The sequence below is a fragment of the Phascolarctos cinereus genome, unplaced genomic scaffold (assembly GCF_003287225.1).
Source record: "Phascolarctos cinereus isolate Bilbo 61053 unplaced genomic scaffold, phaCin_HiC Scaffold_4;HRSCAF=312, whole genome shotgun sequence".
Classification (NCBI taxonomy): Eukaryota; Metazoa; Chordata; class Mammalia; order Diprotodontia; family Phascolarctidae; genus Phascolarctos; species Phascolarctos cinereus.
In genome coordinates this window covers 119,810,191-119,825,536 of record NW_027555847.1, presented here as the reverse complement: position 1 = coordinate 119,825,536, position 15,346 = coordinate 119,810,191, and the positions used below count along the sequence as shown (strand labels likewise).

At 39.0% G+C, this 15,346-nt stretch overlaps 1 pseudogene across 1 annotated transcript in view; it reads left to right on the top strand.

The window, feature by feature from the left end:
* The window catches only part of LOC110221638 (tyrosine-protein kinase JAK2-like), a 47,009-nt pseudogene extending 33,712 nt beyond the window's left edge, over window positions 1–13,297 (top strand). The window contains exon 12 of the transcript XR_013485590.1: window positions 12,920–13,297. The product of XR_013485590.1 is annotated as a tyrosine-protein kinase JAK2-like (transcript). The remainder of the gene's footprint in view (window positions 1–12,919) is intronic.
* Window positions 13,298–15,346: the final 2,049 nt, after the last annotated feature.

Here is a 15,346-nt window from a genome sequence, read left to right as displayed (position 1 = left end):
TTTGTAATCTGGTCTCTAACTAAATTTCCAGTCTTTTTACATCCTATGCCTCTCCATTCATACTGTGACCTAGCTGCACTGTACTACTTGCTGTTCTTTATAAAATTCATCCTTCTCCAATATCCATGCTTTGCACTGGTTACTGGCCATGGCTGGGATGTTCGCAGTCAATCTCTCTCTCTGTCTCTGTCTTTCTGTCTCTCTCTCTCTCTTAGTCTCTCTGTCTCTGTCTCTCTGTTTCTCTGTCTCCCTCTCTGTTTCGGTCTCCCCCACCACCTTCCTCCCTCCCTCCCTCTCTCTCTGTCTCTCTGTGTGTGTGTATGTCTCTCTCCCCACCTGACTTAAAATCCCTTGCTTCCTTAAGATGCCCCCCACCTCAGGTACTAGTGCCATCCCTTCTAAGGTTATTTTGCATCTGTTCTGTATTTATCGTGCATGTTCTGATTTATAGATGTTTTGTCTTCCATTAGAACATAAGTTCCTTGAGGTTATGGAGAAGAGGCTTTTTAAAAAAAAATTTATTTCTATAGAAATTTCCTGATTACACATAAAAACAATTTAACAATCATCTTAAAATAATTTTGAGTTCCAAATCCTCTCTCCTTCCCTTCCACCCCTTCCTGAGATGGCACACAATTTGATTTTACATGTGAGGTCATGCAAAACATTTCCATATTAGCTACGCTGCAAAAGAAAAGACAAACAAAATAAAACAATAAAAAATAAATAGAAAAAAGTATGCATTAGCCTGCCTTTGTACACCATCAGTTTATTCTCTGGGGGTGGGTATCATTTTTCATTTGGACTTGTCTTGGATCACATTATCAATCAGAGTAACTAAATCTTTCACAGCTGATCATCCCTACAATATTGCTCTTACTATATATAATGTTCTCCTGCTTCTGCTCACTTCACTTTGCATCAGTTCATATAAATTTTCCCAGGATTTTCTGAAACCATCCCCGTCAATGTTACTTATAGCACAATAGTATTCCATCACAATCATATGGCACAACTTGTTCAGACATTCCCCAATCGATGGGCATCCCCTCAATTTCCTGTTCTTTGCCACCACAAAATAAAAGATGCTATAAATATTTTTATACAAATAGGACCTTTTCCCTTTTCTTTGATCTCTTTGGGGTACAGATATAGTAGTGGTATTGCTTGGTCAAAGGGTGTGCATGCAATCTGATAGGTGTAAGGTGGTATCTCATTGTTGTCTTAATTTGCATTTCTCTAATCAGTGATTTTAGAGCATTTTTTCATATGACTATTGATAACATTGATATCTTCTGAAAACTGCTTGTTCATATCCTTTGTCCATTTATCAATTGAAGAATGGCTCTTATTTTTACAAATTTGGCTCAATCCTTTAAATATTTGAGAAATGAGTCCTTATGAGAGAAACTTGCTGCAAAAATTTTCCCAGTTTCCTGTTTTCATTCTAATTTTGGCTACATTAGTTTTGTTTGTGCAAAAGCTTTTTAATTTCATGTAATCAAAATTATATTTTACTTCCCATAATCCTCTTTATGTGTTATTTGGTCATAAATTCTTCCCTTATCCATAGATCTGACAGACACATTTCTCCACGCTCCCCCTAATTTACTTACATCATTCTTTATGTCTAAATCATTCATCCATTTTGACCTTATCTTGGCTTATGGTGTGAGACACTGATCTATGCCTAGTTTCTGCCAAATTGCTATCCAGTTTTCCCAGCAGTTTTTATCAACTGTTGAGTTCTTATCCCAAAAGCTTGGATCTTTGGATGTGTCAAACACTAGATTATTATGGTCATCTACTACTACTGTGTATTGTGTGCTTAATCTATTCCACTGATCCACCATTCTATTTCTTAGCCAATATCAGATCATTTTGATGATCACCACTTTGTAATATAGTTTGAAATCTGGAACTACTAGGCCTCCTTCCTTAACATTTTTTTTTATTGATTCCCTTGATATTCTTGACCTTTTGGTCTTCCGGATAAATTTTGTTATTATTTTTTTCTAGCTCTACAAAATAATTAATTGGTAGTTTGATTGGTATGGCACTGAATAATTTAGGTAGAATTGTCTTTTTTATTATATTGACTTGGCCTACCCATGACCCATTAATATTTCTCCAATTGTTTAGATCTGTCTTGATTTGTATGAAGTGTTTTGTAATTGTGTTCATAGAGTCCCTGGGTTTGTTTTGGTAGGCAGACTCCCAAGTATTTTATATTGTCTACAGTTATTTTGAATGGAATTTCACTTTCTTTCTCTTCATTCTAGGGTTTGTTGGTAATGTATACAAATGCTGATGATTTATGTGGGTTTATTTTATATCCTACTACTTAGCTAAAGTTATTCATTGTTTCAATTAGTTTTTAGCTGATTCTCTAGGGCTTTCTATACCATCATATCATTTGCAAAGAGTGAAACTTTTGTTTCCTCATTGCCTATTTTTTTCCTTCAATTTCTTTTTCTTTTCTTATTGTTATAGATAGCATTTCTAGCAAAATATTGAATATTAATGGTAATAATGGACATCCTTGCTTCAGTACTGATTTTACTGGGAAGGCTTCAAGTTTATCCCCATAACAGATGTTTGCTCTTAATTTTAAATAGATATTGCTTATCATTTTAAGGAAGACTCCAGGGGCAGCTAGGTGGTGCAGTGGATGGAGCACTGACCCTGGAGTCAAGAGGACCTGAGTTCAAATCCAGACTCAGACACTTGACATTTCCTAACTGTGTGACCCTGAGCAAGCCACTTAACCCCATTGCCTAGCCAAAAAGCAAAAACAAAACAAAACAGCTTTATAAAGCGGCAGCTAGGTGGTGCAGTGGATGGAGCACTGACCCTGGAGTCAGGAGGGCCTGAGTTCAAACCTGGCCTCAGACACTTGACACTTACTAGCTGTGTGACCCTGAGCAAGTCACTTAACCCCATTGCCTAGCTGATAAAAGAAAGAAAGACTCCAGTGCTTCTATGCTTTCTAGTATATTTAATAGGAATAAGTGTTGTATTTTGTCAAAGGCTTTTTCTGCAACTATTGTTTTAATCATATGATTTTGGTTGTATGTAGAATCCTTCTAATTGCTCTAATAATGACAAAATTCTTGGAAGATACACCTATCATCCTCCCATATAGAAAGGTAAACAGTTTAGTTTTGTTGATTCCTTAAGATTTCTCTTTCATATTTACCTTTTTATGCTTCTCTTTGAAAGTCAGATTTTCTATTCAGTTCTGGACTTTTTATCAGGAATGTTTGAAAGTCCTCAATTTCGCTGAAGGTCCATCTTTTCCCCTGAAGGATTATACCCACTTTTGCTAGGTAGATTATTTAGCAAAAGTGGGTATAATCCTTCAGGGGAAAAAATGGTCATAATCCCAGTTCTTTTGTCTTCCAGACTATCATATTACAAGCCCTCTGCTCCTTTAATGTAGTAGCTGCTAAATCTTGTGTGATCTTTCCTATGGCTCCATGGTATCTGAATGGTTTCTTACTTGCTGGTTGAAGCATTTTCTCTTTGACCTGGGAACTCTGGAATTTGGCTATAAAATTCCTGAGAGTTTTTATTTTGGGTTCTCTTTCAGGTGATAATCAGTGGATTTTTTCCATTTCAATTTTACCTTCCAATGCTAGCATATCAGGGCAGTTTGCCTTGATTATTTCCTGAAATATGATGTACAGGCTCTTTCTTTGGTCATGGCCTTTAAGTAGTCCAATAATTCTTAGATGATCTCTCCTTGATCTATTTTCTAGATTTGTTGTTTTACCAATAGGATAATTCACATTTTCTCCAATTTTTTCTTTCTTTTCACTTTCTTTTATTATTTCTTGATGTCTCATTGAGTCATTAACTTTCACTTGCCCAATTCTAATTTTTAAGGAATTATCTTCTTCATTGAGCCTTTATACCTCATTTCCCATTTGGCTAATTCTGTTTTTTAAGGAGTTATTTTCACCAGTGAATTTTTGTGCCTCTTTTACCAAGCTGTTAATTGTCTCTTCATAATTTTCCTCCTTTGCTTTCATTCCTTGACCTAATTTTTCCTCTACCACTTTTATTTGATTTCAAATTTTTTTTAAGCTCTTCCAGGAATTCTTGTTGGGCTTGTGCCCAATTCACTTTTTTTTCCCTTTAAGGCTTTGCTTATAGGTATTTTGACTTCATTGTTTTCTTTTGAGTTTGTCTTAATCTTTCCCTGTCACCATAGTACCTCTTTTGGTCAGGTTCTTTTTCTTTTTTCTTTTTTTTTTTGGCCATTTGCTCATTTTTCTACCTTATTTCTTGATTTCAAACTTTATGTTAAAATTGGGCTGTGTTCCTGGCATGGGGGTGGGGTGGGGATCTGTTTTATGCTTCATACTTTTTTGCATTGTTGTTTTCAGAGCTAGTTCTGGGGGTTTGGAAGTTTTCAGTGCTTCCAAGGTGGTATGACCTGGGGAAAGGTCTGGTCACTGCTCTCTTGGTCTGCATTCTTGTCCTTAACCAGGAAAGGCATCTGATTCCTTGGGACTAAATCAGTGATGCTCCTGAGGACCCTTCCTCCCTTGGGACCAGAAACAGTACTGTTCCTCAGGAGCCTTTGGGCTGGAAGTGATATTGCCTCCTGAGGGGCACTCCTTCATTGTTTATTTGTTTGTTTTTGGTTAGGCAGTGGGGTTAAGTGACTTGCCCAGGATCACACAGCTAATAAGTGTCAAGTGCCTAAGGCCGGATTTGAAGTCAAGTCCTCCTGACTCCAGGGCTGGTGCTCTATCCACTGCACCACCTAGCTGCCCCGTTCTTCCATTCCTTCTTGACCAAAAATGCTCCTCTCTGCCTTTGAGCTATGACCCAGAAGTGGATATAGGCAGTGGAATGGCCAAACAGCATCTAGTCCTGCTTCTACTGCTACCACAGGAGTACCATGTAATCTCTTTCTGATCAGTTGCCACATGCCCTTACCCTTTCTGGCCTGAGAGCTCCTGAAGCTGATGCTGCTTAGATCTCTACCACCTAAGTCCTGCTACAGGTGTTTTATCTACTTGGGCTCCAGGCCAGCCTCCTCCCCTATGTCACAGATCTCTCTGAACTCTGTTGCCTAGGGCTGGAAGAATGTCTCACCAGACCTTTTGTTGGCTCTTCCACTCCAAAATTCAATTCAAGGCATTATCTAAAGTCGTTTGGAAAAGAATTTTGGGATAGCTCAGCTGAATTCTTTCTCTATTCCACCATCTTGGCTCCACTCTGACTAGTTGCTTTTTCTTTGTAGCCTCACTTAGCACAGTGCCTGGCACATAGCAAGGGCCTAATAAATGTTTGTTGATTGAAGGATTGATTGATTGCAACAGTCCCAGACAGGGATATGAATACCAATTACAGTATTTGTAGTTTAATGACCAATGAATCCTATCCTTACAAGTATATGCAGAGTGCTCAGCTGATAGAATTCCCAAATGGACTTTGGAGCATGCATAGACATTCTATAACTGGTTCTGACAGGCTAACCACATGGGGAATAGTTGTTTCTTTGTTTAATTGCAGTTAAGTAACTGGGACTGGAGGCACATTTGCTAGTCAATGTCATCTTTGCTCTTGGTTTGACTTCTTCCAAAGTGGCACCATTCTAAAAAGAGACAGTGCTGTAAGGGGAGAGGCCAACATGTGGCCCGTAAATACAAGCCTTGGTTCTTTGTTTCAGCACTTTTTCTTTATTTTTAGGTGAAAGAGATTTGAGTCTACAACCATTAAGTCAGGAGAGAGAGCCACAGTGAGGTCCAGGAGTAAAGTCTATGCTGGATTTTCTAGCCAGCCCAGCTTTTTTTTTTTTTAGGCAATTGGGGTTAACTGACTTGCCCAGGGTCACACAGCTAGTAAGTGTCAAGTGTTTCCTCTGAACTCAGGCCCTCCTGACTTCCAGGCTGGTGCTCTATCCACTGTGCCACCTAGCTGCCCCTAGCCAGCCCAGCTTTCAGGCCTTAAGGAGCATGCAACAACTTTAAGACCAAGCCCAGCTTTAGCTGAGAACAGGGCTCATCAAAGTATCAATGATACATTTAGACATTAACTTGAAAGGACCAATGATATGTAAAACTCCATTAAGTCTGAGTCTGTTCTCCCCAAGGGGAATAGTAGTTGGGTAGGGAAGGGTATAAAGGAGAGTGTGCCCCCAACGTATGGAGGTAACACTTATATTTCTGTTCAACTATGTCTTTGAAGCACCTATCTCTTTATAAAAGATAATTGATGTTCACTGGTTAAGTGAAAGTGAGATGGGAGGTACCACACTGGAATGAAGTTATAAACTGTTAACATAACAGAAGAGTCATCCCAACCCCTCAGGATTACACACACACACATACCCAGAACCCTGAAAGGGAAATATGGCTAATCTGCCTCTGGAGAACTGAGGCTAGAATATTTGCTGTACCATTCAATCTTATTGGTGTGGTCATAGACACTCCCCAACATGAAGGACCCTTAGAAAATAAATTTGATTCTGATATTGTTTTATTAGTGTCTAGGCTATGCCGAAATCATCACAGAACAACCAGACCCCTGATCCAGAAATCAAATAGTTTTTAAAGGGTAAATACCTTTCCCAAAGGCAGGTAGGTGGCACAGTGGATTAGAGTGCCGGGCCTGTAGTAAAGAAGACTCAAGTTCAAATCCAGTCTCAGACATGTACTAGCTATGTGACCCTGAACAAGTCACTTAACCCTGTTTGCCTCAGTTTCCTTACCTGTACAATAGCTAGAGAAGAAAATGGCAAACCACTCCAGTATCTCTGCCAAGAAAACCCCCAAAAAGGGTCACAAAGCATTGGACATGACTAAAACAATTGAACAAGAACAAAATGCCTTTCCCAGTATAATACAATGCTTTTCAACAAGAACTCTAAGTAGTAGATTTGAATGCTAAAAATGATTGGATGAACCACAAAATCCTTTGAACATCAGGTGAACCTTGGTACAATTGAATGTGTCTTTTTAGGGAGAGAAACAGATTTTTAAAAATTGAGATGCATCATTATTTTTGTGTTTTTACCAGTTTTCATAATAGGCTAAATACCATTATTTCTGATAATCAACAAGTATTCATAAGGCTAAAAACACCAGTTATTTCAATATAAAGCACCTTAATGATATTTAATATATTGTGTGTTTTTGTTCTTGGTCATAAGGATATAATAGGAAAATCCTTTTCAGTATTCAAACTCTTTTAAAAGGGAAATCATGTTGCTACACAGTTATTTAAAAATCAACCCCATATTCAAACTGAATAAAGGAAAGTAATTAACAGTACCAAATAAAAGCTATATTTGTTATAAAAATACTTGAATAAGACATACTATTTTTCCAGAATATTCAAACAACTCTCTAATGTTTTCAGCTGTCTTCAAACTCGGCAACTGAAAATTTAATTTACTTCTAGGGAATTCAGTCATGCAGGTCCAGAATGGAGGTCCATAAAGAGGAATTTCACCGCCGGATTTTTCCCACTTGCTGCTTATTAGTATAGGTACTATAGCCAAAGCAAGTGAATGCAAAGATCCAACTTTCATACCTCAAGGAAAGAAATAGTGGTTTAAATGTTTCGTTCATTTTTCACTTCATGGGAGTAAGCATCGCAACGATGAAGAATTTTTTTTTAAAAAAACTAATCTGAGAGCTCAGCGCTGGTACACACTATTGCACAGCACTGAGCCAATAAAGTCATTCCATTTTTTCAGCATTCGTCTGTTGTACTTCACCCAGGGAAAGGTGTTTGGCTCCCAATGGCTAATGGCTACCATTTCACCCTGATTCTTCTGACCCTCTTCTGGGGTCTCATACACATACTGCCTTAGTCCTTTTTATATGCAATCATAATACTCATGGTCATCACAGACACTAAAGAAATCCATCAATGACTGAAGGAGGGCCCAGACCAGCTATCTTTTATTCTCTGGACTTTGCCACCATGGCTCTGCAACTTAGAAAACCATAATTTTAACATTACATTGTAAGGTCATATAGCTAGGCCTGGATATCATATTTCTAGACCTGTGGAATTACATAGGTTTGGAATTTTATTCCCCCCCCCACAAAAAAAAAAGCTCTTTAATTTTTAAAAATCCTAACTTTGATGTTTGTTTAACCCAATCATCACATGGGGAAAAATTTTAAAGAATGTTTAAAGATTACATTATTGTTGTATTTATGGAGCTACTGCAATATGTATATAACTTTGTAAATGGTAAAATTAATGTGAACAGCTAATAATTTCCCTGAGATGTAACTGGCCTAAATAATATAATCTTCCTTTTGGTTTGACTAAAGATGACCGACTTAAATATCCAGAGAAGGTATCTAGAAGTCCACAGAGTGAAACACCTGGGATCAGAATCCAGACAGGGCTACTTCCTCCCTCAGTGACCCCAGGCAACTCTCTCCCCTTCTCTAGGGCTCAGTTTCCTGGTCTGTATTTTTTTTTTATGCAGGCACTAAAAGTATATTTTATTAAAAATGTGATAAGGGTACAGGTAGACTTTCAAAAATGGTCTTCTATATCCAACCATTTCTCTAATTACAAATTTGACATACATAAAATGTAAAATCTAGCTATGTCTATTACTGATTTTCAAAAAGCTTTTAATACAGTAGAAAAAAATGCAGCTTTGAAAACCCTCCTCTAAGTATCTTTCATACATAAGTCAATAAGACTACTTCAATGATTTGACTATTAATATTTAGCAAAGTATATACAGAATTACATATGCTTTTCTAAGGTGTTTGCGAATGTCACCGTCTTGTGCAGAGCCCAAACAAAAGATTTGTTATTAAGGCCAAATATGCTTATTCACAGATGTGATCGCTGCACCGTACATTGTACTAACATAGCAAGCCCGGAACTCCTGTTTATACAGCACTAAAGTATATAAAGTTTTTTCTTCAAACCAACCCTTTGACATAGCTATAGAAATGTTACGCCCATTTTACAGATGAGAATACCAAGTAATATGCCCATGGTCACACATCTAGTGACAACCTAAATTTCAAACCAGATCTCTTGACTACAGAACCCGTGCTCTGTTCCATAATTCATTCCTAGCAGAGTTCAGCCATAGTAACGTATGGCCCAGACTATGCTAAGCAGCTACATGAAAATTTTAAGAAGTCGGTATACCAACATACATATTTTGGACTGGCATCACATATGGGACAATTAGCTGGCACCAGAAATGAGGAAGAAGTCTGAGCAGATCATACCTAGAAAACTGAACAGTGTTTCACTTTATTTTTTATTGATTTATTTCTTTATCAACCACTTTTCCCACAGGATCCTTCATTTCTACAACTCCCAGAATAATTTTTTTAAAAAGAGAGGAAAAAAAGTTCAACAAAACCAACCAACAGATGAAGATAGGTAGCACAGTGGATAGAACACTGGACCTAGCATCAGAAAGACAGCCTCAGATATATACAGATATATACTATAACTCTTGGGCAAGACACTTAACCTCTGTCTGCCTCAGTTTCTGTATCTGTAAAACAGGGAAAATAATACCAACTACCTCCCAGGGTTGCTGTGATAGTCAAATGAGATAACCTGCAACCAGCTCTCTTCATTTTCCACCTGGCTGACTACTTTTGAGATTTCTCTGACTTCTTTACCATGCTTCCATGTGTTACCTCTCCATTCCCAGTTTCAGCTTTTTTTTTTGTATGTTGTCTTAGATTGAAAGCTCCTTGAAGGCAGGGGCTGTTTTTCCATTTTTGTATTTGTGTCTCTAGAGTTTAGCACAGTGCCGGCACATTCTGACATCTACATAGTGTTCCATACTCATGGTTCCCCATCATTAGAAAGAAGCATATGGAAATGTCTTCTCATATATGAGCAGTGCTTTCAACAATCACAAAGCACTTGCTGCCACTGTGGATGGCACTACCCTATAGCTACCTATCTTCATCTGTTGGCTACTTTTGTCAAACTTTTTTCCCCTTTAAGAGATGATTCTCTGGAAAGGGTGAGAGACCCATTGGGAAAAGTAAATGATATAAAAACAAACTAAATCAATAAAAACTTATTTTTAAAAATAAAGCGCTGTTTAGTTTTCCAAATACGACTAGACCTGATCTCTTCTGGCAGATGTCATTCCAGCTGACAGGGGTGGGGAATCTGCAGCCTTGAGGCCACACGTGGCCCTTTAAGTCCTCAAGTCCATCCTTTTAACTGAATCCAAACTTCACAGAACAAATCCTTTTACTAAGGAGATTTGCTCTGTGAAGTTTGGATGCTGGAATCTAGCATCTCTTAAGCATCGTACATTATTCTCCTGATGATGCTATATAACTGCAAATCATGCAACACCACAAAGTTAGAAAAACAAAAATTACAAGTAACTCAAAGAGCAATGAAGATCTTGCTGGTGGTTTTAAGGTTGGCTACAGAATATTACCAAGATGTAAAAATGCTATAAAAGATATAAAGATTAAAAAACTAAAAAAGGTGGCAGGTCAGTGATAATAGTGAAAATCAAAAGTGTACTACTGAGATCTTAGAAGAGCCAGAAGAAGTACATTAGGAATGTTCAGGAGATTTGTGATCTTTATGAGTGGAGGGAATATCCATACCAATGAAATCATGGTTCCAAAGTAAAAGAATTCCAATTGAAAAAAAAAAAGACATTTTCCAAATCCATATAGTGGTGACATATACCATTCTTAATCTGAGATGGCTTTCTTATTATTAGCTCATCGTTTTTTACAGGCTGGCTCTCCCCTTAGAAGGTAATTCCTTGAGAGCAGGATCTGTGTTTCTGCCTTTCTTTGTATCCCTAGCACTTAGCCTGAAATATATAGTAAGTGCTTGTTCATTGTGTGACTGCTGTATTTCAACTTGTTTACTAGATCTCAAAATGAGCTTTTAAAAGTATTTGCTTTTCTTTCAACATTCAGTCATGACTTTAAAGCTACAAAATATTTTTAACTTCTAACATTATATATGTTCATTTGGATATTTTCTCTGTCCTTTCATTTAAAAATATTAAAATTCGTATTGTGTCCTTAGTTCTTCCTCCTTGCAAAATAGGAAAATCTCTATTTTCCGAGTTGTACTTAAAAAATCCACTCAAGGAAAAAAATGCAAATAAAAATTATGTCAGAAATATCAAAATGCTCCTATGGTTTTATGTTATTTCCATTTTTTGTATTATTTTCAACATATACTTTATTAATTTTTTGTCAAAGACTGGTTTATTTTTCCAAGATTGGTAATAATTTTTTTTTATTTTTTAGTCTACTTTTTAAAAAAAAGAAAAATGTTGGCTCAGATTCACAGTTCTGAAAATCTAAACAAATATTTCAAAAATGAAATTAAAATAGGCAGCATTTACATCACAGTGTGGAGACAATGTAGTACTTTGGATTTAGATCTATCACTGTCACAGTTGAAGTTTCAGTTCTGTCATTAGCTAGAGATAAGTCAGAACTATGAACCCTCTTCTCGTTTTTTTTTTTTTCCTGAGGGGAGGAAGGAACTGCATCTTAGATTTCATTGCACAGGGAACTCCTAGTCTGAAAACATCAGCATCTGATACTCAACTGTATAACCTAAAAAAGTTGCGCTGGACTCTCTTAAATATTAAGTGACTTATTCAGGGTCATAAAACTAGCATGTGTTAGAGGTGGAAGTAGGTCTTACAGACTCAAGAGGCTGACTCTATACCTAAGCTGTGTTGAGATCATATGTAATGTGAGGATTATAATACTTGAATTTCCTAATTCAAATGGTTGAGGATCGAGTAAAATGTTGTACTTACAATGAATAATGAAAAAAGCTATTCATATTTTTAGGAACAATTTTCATTGCAATTTGAGCCACTGCTCTCATAAAAAGGATGTGAAAAAAAATCCCCACAACATAATCCCACAAGTGGTTATCCAGACTTTGTTTGAAGACAGTCAATGAAAGAAGACCCACTACTTCCAGAAGCAATCCATTTCACTTTTGGAAATTTCTAAGTTTTTACTAAAATGAAATCTAAATTTGCCCTTTTGTAAATTCCGCTCGATGCTTCTGCTAGATCTGCCCCGAGTCCAAACAGAATAAATCAATTCCCTCTTTTCAAAAAGAGGCACAAAGTTCTGGAGTAAAACAGAAGGTGTCTTGAATGAAAAAGGTCTCCTGAATTAGTTTATTTTCCTGTTTTACGGTATTAACTTGTCCAGTAAACTAGCGACTCAATGTAAATTTGATAGCTTAAAATAATTACTAGTTACTTCAATACTCCAATGGATTTGTGATTTCATCCCTGTGGACACTCCAAAAATATAACTAGTTAGAAAAACTTTCCACTTTGCAGTTCCTGCTGCATCATCCAGGAGCTTCAAAACTCTTCACAGTGAACTTAAGATCCGAGTTAATATCCACACTTGAACAAATCCCACAAACAAAAAAGGGGGGAAAAAACTTACTAAAAAGTCATTTCTGGGCAGCAATTCGAACTGTTGAAACTTATCTCCAGGGCCTCAAGTATATATCAAATCATACTTAAAAGACAAGAGAAACCAGTCTGGGACGCCCTAGTGGGGATAAATTAAGTGGGATCAGAGAACAAGGAAGACTTTGTTTTTAGGGTTCATGGGGCTTTCTGAAAACGTTTTGGGCAGGGGGGCAGTTTAAAAAATCACTCAGTAACGACCCACAGGGGCAGTGGGGCAGGATAAGTCCGTCTTCTTAACTTGGGGCCTCCCTTTCCTCTTTCGTATTCTCAGTCTCCAGGGTCGCTGGCAGCTTGGGGCCGGACTTTTCATTGAGAGGTTGAACTTCACTAGCTTGTGGCCCTAACTCGGACCTGCAGTGACCCTCCCTGGACCCTGCCCGCCTGCACATGTTTCCGGGGTACTCCGATCCGTCCGGCACCAAGAAGCCTAGCGTCCCCCTGGGCTAGGGGCCGCCGCTGGGGGCTCCCCAGGCGGGACGAGCCCGGGGACCCTGCAGGCCCGAGGCTTCCCCGCTCTCGGCCTCGCTCACGTTCGGGGACAGGCCTCCGGGCGTAGCCGCTGTCGCACAGGCGCAGGGACAGCACGGCCCCAGGGGTGGCGGCCGCCGCCATCAGCCCGAGCGCGAGCCCCCCCGCGCCGCCGCCGCCGTGCGGAGGGGCCACCTCCCCTACCCCTTCGCCTGGCCCGGGGCCGCCGCCGCCAACGCCACCGCCACGGTCGCCGCCAGCGCTGCCGCCGCCGCCTCCGCCGCCTCAGTTCCCGGCGCCGCTACTAAGGCTGCTGCTGCCGCCGCCGCCGCCGCCGCCGCTACCCCCCTTGTCTGAATTAAAGGAGAGCTGAGGCCGCTAGTCTGAAAGGGTCCCCACCCCCAGGTCTGCCCAGGTACTCTTCTGGCTGCTTGGGGGGCAGTATTAGGAGCCTGGTTGGGGCAGAATCAGGCTTCTCGACTCCAGACTCCTGCTGTCTCGCCTATGTCACCTGGGGGTCCCAGCTGGCAGTATGAGACTCTACTGCATCCCCACTGCAAGTATCCCATCAATACTTGCCTGCTGGCCTTGCGCTTCCCAACTGCTTCCACTAGAGGAAAAATAGGTTAGGCTTTTTTCCAATAATTGTCTTCTTGACCTTTCTTCCTTGACTTTCTCCACACTTCTTTGTTAAGCTTACTTGAAATTCTAGATGATCAAAAATGCCAAAATTCTCCTTATTAGCTGTAATTAAACAAATCCTTAAAATAGTCTTCAATTCTATATTATAGAATATAGAAGGGAGAGAAGTCAAGGAAGAAAAAGGAGGAAATGGAGAGAGAAAAAGGGGAGGGAGAAAACCAGCTATAAAGAGAAATATACAGAATTAGAAAGGTGAAGAGGGGCGGAGGTGGGGGAATGGTAGGAAGATTCTAAGATGTTAGTTATTCTTGAAGTCTACAGAGCCATAGAAACAATTTTATAAATGACAAGTTCCTCAGACCAGCCCATTAAAGTCTATTTAATTCATATTGTAACCAAAATAACAGTATCTCTGCAGGAAAAAAATAATAGAAAATAATTAGTACAACACTAATAATTAATAAAAGGACAAATAGGTCAGGAGTCGGGAAGACCTGAGGTCAAATCCAGCCTCACACACTTAATAGCTGTTTGTCTGTGGGAAAGTCACTCAACTCTGTTTGCCTCAATTTCCTGTAAAATGAGCTAGAGAAGGAAATGGCAAACCACTCCAGTATCTTTGCCAAGAAAACCCCTAATGGGGTCACAAAGAATTGGACACAAGTAAACAACAATAGTTCAATAAAACAAAAATGAAGCTAATCTTCTTCTGATTTCTTAAACTGGAGATTGAGGGGGAAGTAGACTTAATTAGAGATGGATAAGGCAAATAGGTACTTGGAAAGGAAGGCTGAAAGGGGCTTTTGAGATTGATAATACATTCACTTGTGAGCTCCCTGGAGTCAGAGATTGGGGTGTGTGTGTGTGTGTGTGTGTGTGTGGGTGTGGGTGTGTGTGTGGGTGTGGGTATGTGTGTGGGTGTGTGTGTGTACATTTCTTTATATTCCCAATGGTTAGCCCAGAGATTGGCACTTAGTTAATAGCATGTATAAAGTGCTTTGAAGTTTATGGAGTACTTTACAAATATTTTCTCATTTTATCCTTACAACAATCCTGGGAGATATGCCATCATCCCCATTTTACAAATGAGAAAACTGAGACAGACAGAGGTTAAATGACTTGCTCAGGGTCACTGCTACTAAGTGTCTAAGGCTGGGTTTGAATTCAGGCCACTAGTCTATCCACTGAATCACCTAGATGTCCCTAGAACTGCTACTGGTTCTGGATTATGTCATTGAACTTCCTTTGATTATGCTTGAACTTGATTTAAAAATGTGTGACACTCTTTCTCTACATGGATAGGTCCTTAACACTCTAATCAGCCATAGTTTGGGTCATTTTGTGGTTCATAAATGAAAGAGAAGGGGCAAGCAAATAAGTTCTTTTCCTTTCCCAAACAAGATAAGAGTTAACTGATAAAGAGAAAAGAGGAATAAGGTTAGGAAGAACTTTTTTTTTTACATTTGTAAGAAAGAAATCACATGGGGCAGCTAGGTGTAGCAGTTAATAAAGCTCTGGCCTTGCAGTCAGGAGGACCTGAGTTCAAATCCAGCCTCAAGACACTTGATAATTACTAGCTATGTGACCCTGGGCAAGTCACTTACCTTTGATAGACTCACCAAAAAAAAAAAAAAAAGAACGAAATCACTTGAGATAAAATGGCTGGACTCATAGCTGTGAAGGAGGAAAAGCTGTGTGCAGGGGAGGTAGCACAGTATATGCACAATCCAACATGGGAGGAAAAAAGAAAAGGTCTTTGGAAAG